The sequence below is a fragment of the Watersipora subatra genome, chromosome 11 (genome assembly GCF_963576615.1).
Source record: "Watersipora subatra chromosome 11, tzWatSuba1.1, whole genome shotgun sequence".
Taxonomy (NCBI): domain Eukaryota; kingdom Metazoa; phylum Bryozoa; class Gymnolaemata; order Cheilostomatida; family Watersiporidae; genus Watersipora; species Watersipora subatra.
The window spans coordinates 12,862,954-12,875,828 of record NC_088718.1 but is presented as its reverse complement, the minus strand read 5'-3'; the positions used below and the strand labels follow the sequence as shown (position 1 = coordinate 12,875,828).

Here is a 12,875-nt window from a genome sequence, read left to right as displayed (position 1 = left end):
AGTCTAAAAGGTAAATTGTGTCAAAAAGTTTCGAAACGAATTACAAACCGGAACGTGGAATCTACGTTACGACGGCAACTAAGTTCGGTGATGAGCGCGGGCCAGCGCGTAGCTAAGGTTGCTCCATCAGTTTTTATCTTTGCGGAACTATCTCTAGCGAAAAGCCTACTTTCGCGTAAGGTCATTTCCACGCGATTATAATTATTTAAAAGGAAAATATTTACCGTAGTTTTCAAAATGCTGACGAAATAATCTAAAGCGCGTGAAGCGGCGGTAACGAGCCTGCAACCTTCGTACGAATCGGCGAGATCTTGAACGCTATGCGTTTAGCCAATGAGTGAACGAGTCGAATATTATCGAGCGCGAACAACCACGCCGTCGAAGTATGAGAGTACACACGACTCCTAATTTGCACAATATCAACGATTCGTTTGAGCCGGGAATATTCGTTACGCAATGGCAAAGTTTTAAGCTATGCGTTCGAAGTAACTCGATAGCTTTTCATAGCTAATGAGCGAGCTGGACGAATAACCGGCAGCGCGATTGACCGCTCTTTCAAATATTGAGAGAGCGAACGAATCCTAGTTTACATGGTACGCATGAATGTTTCGTTGCAGCGCGATTAACCGCTCTTTCAGATGTTGAGAGAGCAAACGAATCCTAATTTACACGTGTATATAGTAGACGTACTACGATTGTTTCGTTAGGAGTTGAAGCTACTCGCGCGGCGGTCGAACGCGAGCGTACTCGTTTGGAGGCTATTACACCATTTCTAAAGCATCGCTTTATTTGGTTCGACGTGAACATCTTTTTAACACACCTGTTCGCGTAAGTAAAAGCTTTCTATGTAGGGCTGTTTTCTTTCGAACTCGTAGATGAGAAGAACAAGCCAAAGAACGGCGCTTACTACTCACCTGTCTTTACACGCGTAGACATTAGATAGCCGGTAAACTAATAAGATCTACGATAGCGCGTCACTTTATGTCGAGAAAAAGTAACAAACTTCCTTTAAAAGAGATTTCTTCGGATTAAAAGTGAGAATATGTTATTTTTATGTTGAGATCGGACGCTGCAACAGTTTTCGTTATACACGAGTAGAGTACATCCTTCGACTACAAAAAGTGTCGCGCTTTAATTGATCACGCTTGCCAGAAGGGTTTTGACGCGGAAATGCAGCAGCAAAGTTATATATACTGTTACACACTACACGTACGTAGTACATAGTATATGTATATATATATAACGCATACGTAGTACATGTTCATGTACATGAACATGTACATGTACATGTAGATGAAGATAGCGCGAAGATCGCGATGAAGATAGCAAGATGTAAAAATAAATAAAAAGTCTACAGCACCCGGTATTCCCAGGCGGTCACCCATCCAAGTACTAACCGGGCTCGACGTTGCTTAGCTTCAGTGATCGGACGAGAACTGGCGTTTTCAACGTGATATGGCCGTAGACACTGATGCGCTCTTCGAGACACGCTATTAACGCAGAGTTATAATAATGCTCACCAAGCCGTGACTATATTGTCCAATGGGCGTTCGCTGATTATTGCCACGTTTCTCATTAGCGTCTGTTGAAGCTTACTAAATGTCTACGGCCATATCACGTTGAAAACGCCAGTTCTCGTCCGATCACTGAAGCTAAGCAACGTCGAGCCCGGTTAGTACTTGGATGGGTGACCGCCTGGGAATACCGGGTGCTGTAGACCTTTAGTTTTTATCAAAATTATACTAATTTAGAATTTTCAAGCTTCTTTAATTCACTCTATCTCTTGATATAGAATAAAAAATCATTTCCGCTCGAAAGTCTTTTAATTCGCTCTATCTCTTGATGTAAAATAAAAAATCATTTCCGCTTGAAAGTCTTTTAATTCGCTCTATCTCTTGATGTAAAATAAAAAATCATTTCCATTTAAAAGTCTTTTAATTCGCTCTATCTCTTGATTTAAAACAAAAAATCATTTCCATTTAAAAGTCTCTTAATTCGCTCTATCTCTTGATATAAAATAAAAAATCATTTCCATTTAAAAGTCTTTTAATTCGCTCTATCTTTTGATATAAAATAAAAAATCATTTCCATTTAAAAGTCTTTTAATTCGCTCTATCTTTTGATATAAAATAAAAAATCATTTCCATTCAAAGGTTTTAGCCGAAACTGGATAATATGAATATTATTAGTACTTGATGCTATCCGGCTAGCTTCAATCTCCTCATCTTCACCAGCCATGCGCCGCTGCTACCCGTGTATTTTAAAGAGGATATAATTTCGATTCGTTTTCATTTCGCGCGGCGTAATAGCTCAAGAAACTCGCGTTAAGATTTCCTTTTAATTGCGCAACTCGTATGTCGGCGTTACGAGTTTACCTAAAAGCTAAAATAAATAACTAAACGAAACTCGACTCGGCCTTTCGCCGCAAAATACGCATTCTCGTAATGTAAACTCGAGCGATCGTCTTCGATCGTGATGAAACAAAACCGTACTCGCGGATGCGTAAAAGTCTAAAAGGTAAATTGTGTCAAAAAGTTTCGAAACGAATTACAAACCGGAACGTGGAATCTACGTTACGACGGCAACTAAGTTCGGTGATGAGCGCGGGCCAGCGCGTAGCTAAGGTTGCTCCATCAGTTTTTATCTTTGCGGAACTATCTCTAGCGAAAAGCCTACTTTCGCGTAAGGTCATTTCCACGCGATTATAATTATTTAAAAGGAAAATATTTACCGTAGTTTTCAAAATGCTGACGAAATAATCTAAAGCGCGTGAAGCGGCGGTAACGAGCCTGCAACCTTCGTACGAATCGGCGAGATCTTGAACGCTATGCGTTTAGCCAATGAGTGAACGAGTCGAATATTATCGAGCGCGAACAACCACGCCGTCGAAGTATGAGAGTACACACGACTCCTAATTTGCACAATATCAACGATTCGTTTGAGCCGGGAATATTCGTTACGCAATGGCAAAGTTTTAAGCTATGCGTTCGAAGTAACTCGATAGCTTTTCATAGCTAATGAGCGAGCTGGACGAATAACCGGCAGCGCGATTGACCGCTCTTTCAAATATTGAGAGAGCGAACGAATCCTAGTTTACATGGTACGCATGAATGTTTCGTTGCAGCGCGATTAACCGCTCTTTCAGATGTTGAGAGAGCAAACGAATCCTAATTTACACGTGTATATAGTAGACGTACTACGATTGTTTCGTTAGGAGTTGAAGCTACTCGCGCGGCGGTCGAACGCGAGCGTACTCGTTTGGAGGCTATTACACCATTTCTAAAGCATCGCTTTATTTGGTTCGACGTGAACATCTTTTTAACACACCTGTTCGCGTAAGTAAAAGCTTTCTATGTAGGGCTGTTTTCTTTCGAACTCGTAGATGAGAAGAACAAGCCAAAGAACGGCGCTTACTACTCACCTGTCTTTACACGCGTAGACATTAGATAGCCGGTAAACTAATAAGATCTACGATAGCGCGTCACTTTATGTCGAGAAAAAGTAACAAACTTCCTTTAAAAGAGATTTCTTCGGATTAAAAGTGAGAATATGTTATTTTTATGTTGAGATCGGACGCTGCAACAGTTTTCGTTATACACGAGTAGAGTACATCCTTCGACTACAAAAAGTGTCGCGCTTTAATTGATCACGCTTGCCAGAAGGGTTTTGACGCGGAAATGCAGCAGCAAAGTTATATATACTGTTACACACTACACGTACGTAGTACATAGTATATGTATATATATATAACGCATACGTAGTACATGTTCATGTACATGAACATGTACATGTACATGTAGATGAAGATAGCGCGAAGATCGCGATGAAGATAGCAAGATGTAAAAATAAATAAAAAGTCTACAGCACCCGGTATTCCCAGGCGGTCACCCATCCAAGTACTAACCGGGCTCGACGTTGCTTAGCTTCAGTGATCGGACGAGAACTGGCGTTTTCAACGTGATATGGCCGTAGACACTGATGCGCTCTTCGAGACACGCTATTAACGCAGAGTTATAATAATGCTCACCAAGCCGTGACTATATTGTCCAATGGGCGTTCGCTGATTATTGCCACGTTTCTCATTAGCGTCTGTTGAAGCTTACTAAATGTCTACGGCCATATCACGTTGAAAACGCCAGTTCTCGTCCGATCACTGAAGCTAAGCAACGTCGAGCCCGGTTAGTACTTGGATGGGTGACCGCCTGGGAATACCGGGTGCTGTAGACCTTTAGTTTTTATCAAAATTATACTAATTTAGAATTTTCAAGCTTCTTTAATTCACTCTATCTCTTGATATAGAATAAAAAATCATTTCCGCTTGAAAGTCTTTTAATTCGCTCTATCTCTTGATGTAAAATAAAAAATCATTTCCGCTTGAAAGTCTTTTAATTCGCTCTATCTCTTGATGTAAAATAAAAAATCATTTCCATTTAAAAGTCTTTTAATTCGCTCTATCTCTTGATTTAAAACAAAAAATCATTTCCATTTAAAAGTCTCTTAATTCGCTCTATCTCTTGATATAAAATAAAAAATCATTTCCATTTAAAAGTCTTTTAATTCGCTCTATCTTTTGATATAAAATAAAAAATCATTTCCATTTAAAAGTCTTTTAATTCGCTCTATCTTTTGATATAAAATAAAAAATCATTTCCATTCAAAGGTTTTAGCCGAAACTGGATAATATGAATATTATTAGTACTTGATGCTATCCGGCTAGCTTCAATCTCCTCATCTTCACCAGCCATGCGCCGCTGCTACCCGTGTATTTTAAAGAGGATATAATTTCGATTCGTTTTCATTTCGCGCGGCGTAATAGCTCAAGAAACTCGCGTTAAGATTTCCTTTTAATTGCGCAACTCGTATGTCGGCGTTACGAGTTTACCTAAAAGCTAAAATAAATAACTAAACGAAACTCGACTCGGCCTTTCGCCGCAAAATACGCATTCTCGTAATGTAAACTCGAGCGATCGTCTTCGATCGTGATGAAACAAAACCGTACTCGCGGATGCGTAAAAGTCTAAAAGGTAAATTGTGTCAAAAAGTTTCGAAACGAATTACAAACCGGAACGTGGAATCTACGTTACGACGGCAACTAAGTTCGGTGATGAGCGCGGGCCAGCGCGTAGCTAAGGTTGCTCCATCAGTTTTTATCTTTGCGGAACTATCTCTAGCGAAAAGCCTACTTTCGCGTAAGGTCATTTCCACGCGATTATAATTATTTAAAAGGAAAATATTTACCGTAGTTTTCAAAATGCTGACGAAATAATCTAAAGCGCGTGAAGCGGCGGTAACGAGCCTGCAACCTTCGTACGAATCGGCGAGATCTTGAACGCTATGCGTTTAGCCAATGAGTGAACGAGTCGAATATTATCGAGCGCGAACAACCACGCCGTCGAAGTATGAGAGTACACACGACTCCTAATTTGCACAATATCAACGATTCGTTTGAGCCGGGAATATTCGTTACGCAATGGCAAAGTTTTAAGCTATGCGTTCGAAGTAACTCGATAGCTTTTCATAGCTAATGAGCGAGCTGGACGAATAACCGGCAGCGCGATTGACCGCTCTTTCAAATATTGAGAGAGCGAACGAATCCTAGTTTACATGGTACGCATGAATGTTTCGTTGCAGCGCGATTAACCGCTCTTTCAGATGTTGAGAGAGCAAACGAATCCTAATTTACACGTGTATATAGTAGACGTACTACGATTGTTTCGTTAGGAGTTGAAGCTACTCGCGCGGCGGTCGAACGCGAGCGTACTCGTTTGGAGGCTATTACACCATTTCTAAAGCATCGCTTTATTTGGTTCGACGTGAACATCTTTTTAACACACCTGTTCGCGTAAGTAAAAGCTTTCTATGTAGGGCTGTTTTCTTTCGAACTCGTAGATGAGAAGAACAAGCCAAAGAACGGCGCTTACTACTCACCTGTCTTTACACGCGTAGACATTAGATAGCCGGTAAACTAATAAGATCTACGATAGCGCGTCACTTTATGTCGAGAAAAAGTAACAAACTTCCTTTAAAAAAGATTTCTTCGGATTAAAAGTGAGAATATGTTATTTTTATGTTGAGATCGGACGCTGCAACAGTTTTCGTTATACACGAGTAGAGTACATCCTTCGACTACAAAAAGTGTCGCGCTTTAATTGATCACGCTTGCCAGAAGGGTTTTGACGCGGAAATGCAGCAGCAAAGTTATATATACTGTTACACACTACACGTACGTAGTACATAGTATATGTATATATATATAACGCATACGTAGTACATGTTCATGTACATGAACATGTACATGTACATGTAGATGAAGATAGCGCGAAGATCGCGATGAAGATAGCAAGATGTAAAAATAAATAAAAAGTCTACAGCACCCGGTATTCCCAGGCGGTCACCCATCCAAGTACTAACCGGGCTCGACGTTGCTTAGCTTCAGTGATCGGACGAGAACTGGCGTTTTCAACGTGATATGGCCGTAGACACTGATGCGCTCTTCGAGACACGCTATTAACGCAGAGTTATAATAATGCTCACCAAGCCGTGACTATATTGTCCAATGGGCGTTCGCTGATTATTGCCACGTTTCTCATTAGCGTCTGTTGAAGCTTACTAAATGTCTACGGCCATATCACGTTGAAAACGCCAGTTCTCGTCCGATCACTGAAGCTAAGCAACGTCGAGCCCGGTTAGTACTTGGATGGGTGACCGCCTGGGAATACCGGGTGCTGTAGACCTTTAGTTTTTATCAAAATTATACTAATTTAGAATTTTCAAGCTTCTTTAATTCACTCTATCTCTTGATATAGAATAAAAAATCATTTCCGCTTGAAAGTCTTTTAATTCGCTCTATCTCTTGATGTAAAATAAAAAATCATTTCCGCTTGAAAGTCTTTTAATTCGCTCTATCTCTTGATGTAAAATAAAAAATCATTTCCGCTTGAAAGTCTTTTAATTCGCTCTATCTCTTGATGTAAAATAAAAAATCATTTCCATTTAAAAGTCTTTTAATTCGCTCTATCTCTTGATTTAAAACAAAAAATCATTTCCATTTAAAAGTCTTTTAATTCGCTCTATCTTTTGATATAAAATAAAAAATCATTTCCATTTAAAAGTCTTTTAATTCGCTCTATCTTTTGATATAAAATAAAAAATCATTTCCATTCAAAGGTTTTAGCCGAAACTGGATAATATGAATATTATTAGTACTTGATGCTATCCGGCTAGCTTCAATCTCCTCATCTTCACCAGCCATGCGCCGCTGCTACCCGTGTATTTTAAAGAGGATATAATTTCGATTCGTTTTCATTTTGCGCGGCGTAATAGCTCAAGAAACTCGCGTTAAGATTTCCTTTTAATTGCGCAACTCGTATGTCGGCGTTACGAGTTTACCTAAAAGCTAAAATAAATAACTAAACGAAACTCGACTCGGCCTTTCGCCGCAAAATACGCATTCTCGTAATGTAAACTCGAGCGATCGTCTTCGATCGTGATGAAACAAAACCGTACTCGCGGATGCGTAAAAGTCTAAAAGGTAAATTGTGTCAAAAAGTTTCGAAACGAATTACAAACCGGAACGTGGAATCTACGTTACGACGGCAACTAAGTTCGGTGATGAGCGCGGGCCAGCGCGTAGCTAAGGTTGCTCCATCAGTTTTTATCTTTGCGGAATTATCTCTAGCGAAAAGCCTACTTTCGCGTAAGGTCATTTCCACGCGATTATAATTATTTAAAAGGAAAATATTTACCGTAGTTTTCAAAATGCTGACGAAATAATCTAAAGCGCGTGAAGCGGCGGTAACGAGCCTGCAACCTTCGTACGAATCGGCGAGATCTTGAACGCTATGCGTTTAGCCAATGAGTGAACGAGTCGAATATTATCGAGCGCGAACAACCACGCCGTCGAAGTATGAGAGTACACACGACTCCTAATTTGCACAATATCAACGATTCGTTTGAGCCGGGAATATTCGTTACGCAATGGCAAAGTTTTAAGCTATGCGTTCGAAGTAACTCGATAGCTTTTCATAGCTAATGAGCGAGCTGGACGAATAACCGGCAGCGCGATTGACCGCTCTTTCAAATATTGAGAGAGCGAACGAATCCTAGTTTACATGGTACGCATGAATGTTTCGTTGCAGCGCGATTAACCGCTCTTTCAGATGTTGAGAGAGCAAACGAATCCTAATTTACACGTGTATATAGTAGACGTACTACGATTGTTTCGTTAGGAGTTGAAGCTACTCGCGCGGCGGTCGAACGCGAGCGTACTCGTTTGGAGGCTATTACACCATTTCTAAAGCATCGCTTTATTTGGTTCGACGTGAACATCTTTTTAACACACCTGTTCGCGTAAGTAAAAGCTTTCTATGTAGGGCTGTTTTCTTTCGAACTCGTAGATGAGAAGAACAAGCCAAAGAACGGCGCTTACTACTCACCTGTCTTTACACGCGTAGACATTAGATAGCCGGTAAACTAATAAGATCTACGATAGCGCGTCACTTTATGTCGAGAAAAAGTAACAAACTTCCTTTAAAAGAGATTTCTTCGGATTAAAAGTGAGAATATGTTATTTTTATGTTGAGATCGGACGCTGCAACAGTTTTCGTTATACACGAGTAGAGTACATCCTTCGACTACAAAAAGTGTCGCGCTTTAATTGATCACGCTTGCCAGAAGGGTTTTGACGCGGAAATGCAGCAGCAAAGTTATATATACTGTTACACACTACACGTACGTAGTACATAGTATATGTATATATATATAACGCATACGTAGTACATGTTCATGTACATGAACATGTACATGTACATGTAGATGAAGATAGCGCGAAGATCGCGATGAAGATAGCAAGATGTAAAAATAAATAAAAAGTCTACAGCACCCGGTATTCCCAGGCGGTCACCCATCCAAGTACTAACCGGGCTCGACGTTGCTTAGCTTCAGTGATCGGACGAGAACTGGCGTTTTCAACGTGATATGGCCGTAGACACTGATGCGCTCTTCGAGACACGCTATTAACGCAGAGTTATAATAATGCTCACCAAGCCGTGACTATATTGTCCAATGGGCGTTCGCTGATTATTGCCACGTTTCTCATTAGCGTCTGTTGAAGCTTACTAAATGTCTACGGCCATATCACGTTGAAAACGCCAGTTCTCGTCCGATCACTGAAGCTAAGCAACGTCGAGCCCGGTTAGTACTTGGATGGGTGACCGCCTGGGAATACCGGGTGCTGTAGACCTTTAGTTTTTATCAAAATTATACTAATTTAGAATTTTCAAGCTTCTTTAATTCACTCTATCTCTTGATATAGAATAAAAAATCATTTCCGCTTGAAAGTCTTTTAATTCGCTCTATCTCTTGATGTAAAATAAAAAATCATTTCCGCTTGAAAGTCTTTTAATTCGCTCTATCTCTTGATGTAAAATAAAAAATCATTTCCGCTTGAAAGTCTTTTAATTCGCTCTATCTCTTGATGTAAAATAAAAAATCATTTCCATTTAAAAGTCTTTTAATTCGCTCTATCTCTTGATTTAAAACAAAAAATCATTTCCATTTAAAAGTCTTTTAATTCGCTCTATCTTTTGATATAAAATAAAAAATCATTTCCATTTAAAAGTCTTTTAATTCGCTCTATCTTTTGATATAAAATAAAAAATCATTTCCATTCAAAGGTTTTAGCCGAAACTGGATAATATGAATATTATTAGTACTTGATGCTATCCGGCTAGCTTCAATCTCCTCATCTTCACCAGCCATGCGCCGCTGCTACCCGTGTATTTTAAAGAGGATATAATTTCGATTCGTTTTCATTTTGCGCGGCGTAATAGCTCAAGAAACTCGCGTTAAGATTTCCTTTTAATTGCGCAACTCGTATGTCGGCGTTACGAGTTTACCTAAAAGCTAAAATAAATAACTAAACGAAACTCGACTCGGCCTTTCGCCGCAAAATACGCATTCTCGTAATGTAAACTCGAGCGATCGTCTTCGATCGTGATGAAACAAAACCGTACTCGCGGATGCGTAAAAGTCTAAAAGGTAAATTGTGTCAAAAAGTTTCGAAACGAATTACAAACCGGAACGTGGAATCTACGTTACGACGGCAACTAAGTTCGGTGATGAGCGCGGGCCAGCGCGTAGCTAAGGTTGCTCCATCAGTTTTTATCTTTGCGGAATTATCTCTAGCGAAAAGCCTACTTTCGCGTAAGGTCATTTCCACGCGATTATAATTATTTAAAAGGAAAATATTTACCGTAGTTTTCAAAATGCTGACGAAATAATCTAAAGCGCGTGAAGCGGCGGTAACGAGCCTGCAACCTTCGTACGAATCGGCGAGATCTTGAACGCTATGCGTTTAGCCAATGAGTGAACGAGTCGAATATTATCGAGCGCGAACAACCACGCCGTCGAAGTATGAGAGTACACACGACTCCTAATTTGCACAATATCAACGATTCGTTTGAGCCGGGAATATTCGTTACGCAATGGCAAAGTTTTAAGCTATGCGTTCGAAGTAACTCGATAGCTTTTCATAGCTAATGAGCGAGCTGGACGAATAACCGGCAGCGCGATTGACCGCTCTTTCAAATATTGAGAGAGCGAACGAATCCTAGTTTACATGGTACGCATGAATGTTTCGTTGCAGCGCGATTAACCGCTCTTTCAGATGTTGAGAGAGCAAACGAATCCTAATTTACACGTGTATATAGTAGACGTACTACGATTGTTTCGTTAGGAGTTGAAGCTACTCGCGCGGCGGTCGAACGCGAGCGTACTCGTTTGGAGGCTATTACACCATTTCTAAAGCATCGCTTTATTTGGTTCGACGTGAACATCTTTTTAACACACCTGTTCGCGTAAGTAAAAGCTTTCTATGTAGGGCTGTTTTCTTTCGAACTCGTAGATGAGAAGAACAAGCCAAAGAACGGCGCTTACTACTCACCTGTCTTTACACGCGTAGACATTAGATAGCCGGTAAACTAATAAGATCTACGATAGCGCGTCACTTTATGTCGAGAAAAAGTAACAAACTTCCTTTAAAAGAGATTTCTTCGGATTAAAAGTGAGAATATGTTATTTTTATGTTGAGATCGGACGCTGCAACAGTTTTCGTTATACACGAGTAGAGTACATCCTTCGACTACAAAAAGTGTCGCGCTTTAATTGATCACGCTTGCCAGAAGGGTTTTGACGCGGAAATGCAGCAGCAAAGTTATATATACTGTTACACACTACACGTACGTAGTACATAGTACATAGTACATAGTATATGTATATATATATAACGCATACGTAGTACATGTTCATGTACATGAACATGTACATGTACATGTAGATGAAGATAGCGCGAAGATCGCGATGAAGATAGCAAGATGTAAAAATAAATAAAAAGTCTACAGCACCCGGTATTCCCAGGCGGTCACCCATCCAAGTACTAACCGGGCTCGACGTTGCTTAGCTTCAGTGATCGGACGAGAACTGGCGTTTTCAACGTGATATGGCCGTAGACACTGATGCGCTCTTCGAGACACGCTATTAACGCAGAGTTATAATAATGCTCACCAAGCCGTGACTATATTGTCCAATGGGCGTTCGCTGATTATTGCCACGTTTCTCATTAGCGTCTGTTGAAGCTTACTAAATGTCTACGGCCATATCACGTTGAAAACGCCAGTTCTCGTCCGATCACTGAAGCTAAGCAACGTCGAGCCCGGTTAGTACTTGGATGGGTGACCGCCTGGGAATACCGGGTGCTGTAGACCTTTAGTTTTTATCAAAATTATACTAATTTAGAATTTTCAAGCTTCTTTAATTCACTCTATCTCTTGATATAGAATAAAAAATCATTTCCGCTTGAAAGTCTTTTAATTCGCTCTATCTCTTGATGTAAAATAAAAAATCATTTCCGCTTGAAAGTCTTTTAATTCGCTCTATCTCTTGATGTAAAATAAAAAATCATTTCCATTTAAAAGTCTTTTAATTCGCTCTATCTCTTGATTTAAAACAAAAAATCATTTCCATTTAAAAGTCTTTTAATTCGCTCTATCTTTTGATATAAAATAAAAAATCATTTCCATTTAAAAGTCTTTTAATTCGCTCTATCTTTTGATATAAAATAAAAAATCATTTCCATTCAAAGGTTTTAGCCGAAACTGGATAATATGAATATTATTAGTACTTGATGCTATCCGGCTAGCTTCAATCTCCTCATCTTCACCAGCCATGCGCCGCTGCTACCCGTGTATTTTAAAGAGGATATAATTTCGATTCGTTTTCATTTTGCGCGGCGTAATAGCTCAAGAAACTCGCGTTAAGATTTCCTTTTAATTGCGCAACTCGTATGTCGGCGTTACGAGTTTACCTAAAAGCTAAAATAAATAACTAAACGAAACTCGACTCGGCCTTTCGCCGCAAAATACGCATTCTCGTAATGTAAACTCGAGCGATCGTCTTCGATCGTGATGAAACAAAACCGTACTCGCGGATGCGTAAAAGTCTAAAAGGTAAATTGTGTCAAAAAGTTTCGAAACGAATTACAAACCGGAACGTGGAATCTACGTTACGACGGCAACTAAGTTCGGTGATGAGCGCGGGCCAGCGCGTAGCTAAGGTTGCTCCATCAGTTTTTATCTTTGCGGAATTATCTCTAGCGAAAAGCCTACTTTCGCGTAAGGTCATTTCCACGCGATTATAATTATTTAAAAGGAAAATATTTACCGTAGTTTTCAAAATGCTGACGAAATAATCTAAAGCGCGTGAAGCGGCGGTAACGAGCCTGCAACCTTCGTACGAATCGGCGAGATCTTGAACGCTATGCGTTTAGCCAATGAGTGAACGAGTCGAATATTATCGAGCGCGAACAACCACGCCGTCGA

At 40.0% G+C, this 12,875-nt stretch overlaps 10 non-coding genes across 10 annotated transcripts; 5 read left to right on the top strand and 5 right to left on the bottom strand.

Moving 5' to 3' along the window:
- Positions 1-1,348: 1,348 nt before the first annotated feature.
- Positions 1,349-1,467, bottom strand: LOC137408984 (5S ribosomal RNA). The gene has a single exon (XR_010980233.1). It is a non-coding gene; the product is annotated as a 5S ribosomal RNA (ribosomal RNA).
- Positions 1,468-1,601: 134 nt separating this feature from the next.
- LOC137409446 (5S ribosomal RNA) lies at positions 1,602-1,720 on the top strand. The gene has a single exon (XR_010980664.1). It is a non-coding gene; the product is annotated as a 5S ribosomal RNA (ribosomal RNA).
- Positions 1,721-3,855: 2,135 nt separating this feature from the next.
- LOC137408983 (5S ribosomal RNA) lies at positions 3,856-3,974 on the bottom strand. Its single transcript, XR_010980232.1, has one exon. It is a non-coding gene; the product is annotated as a 5S ribosomal RNA (ribosomal RNA).
- A 134-nt stretch (positions 3,975-4,108) lies between these two features.
- Positions 4,109-4,227, top strand: LOC137409444 (5S ribosomal RNA). Its single transcript, XR_010980662.1, has one exon. It is a non-coding gene; the product is annotated as a 5S ribosomal RNA (ribosomal RNA).
- A 2,135-nt stretch (positions 4,228-6,362) lies between these two features.
- On the bottom strand, positions 6,363-6,481 carry LOC137408982 (5S ribosomal RNA). The gene has a single exon (XR_010980231.1). It is a non-coding gene; the product is annotated as a 5S ribosomal RNA (ribosomal RNA).
- A 134-nt stretch (positions 6,482-6,615) lies between these two features.
- On the top strand, positions 6,616-6,734 carry LOC137409443 (5S ribosomal RNA). Its single transcript, XR_010980661.1, has one exon. It is a non-coding gene; the product is annotated as a 5S ribosomal RNA (ribosomal RNA).
- A 2,135-nt stretch (positions 6,735-8,869) lies between these two features.
- LOC137408981 (5S ribosomal RNA) lies at positions 8,870-8,988 on the bottom strand. Its single transcript, XR_010980230.1, has one exon. It is a non-coding gene; the product is annotated as a 5S ribosomal RNA (ribosomal RNA).
- Positions 8,989-9,122: 134 nt separating this feature from the next.
- LOC137409442 (5S ribosomal RNA) lies at positions 9,123-9,241 on the top strand. The gene has a single exon (XR_010980660.1). It is a non-coding gene; the product is annotated as a 5S ribosomal RNA (ribosomal RNA).
- A 2,149-nt stretch (positions 9,242-11,390) lies between these two features.
- Positions 11,391-11,509, bottom strand: LOC137408979 (5S ribosomal RNA). Its single transcript, XR_010980228.1, has one exon. It is a non-coding gene; the product is annotated as a 5S ribosomal RNA (ribosomal RNA).
- Positions 11,510-11,643: 134 nt separating this feature from the next.
- On the top strand, positions 11,644-11,762 carry LOC137409441 (5S ribosomal RNA). Its single transcript, XR_010980659.1, has one exon. It is a non-coding gene; the product is annotated as a 5S ribosomal RNA (ribosomal RNA).
- Positions 11,763-12,875: the final 1,113 nt, after the last annotated feature.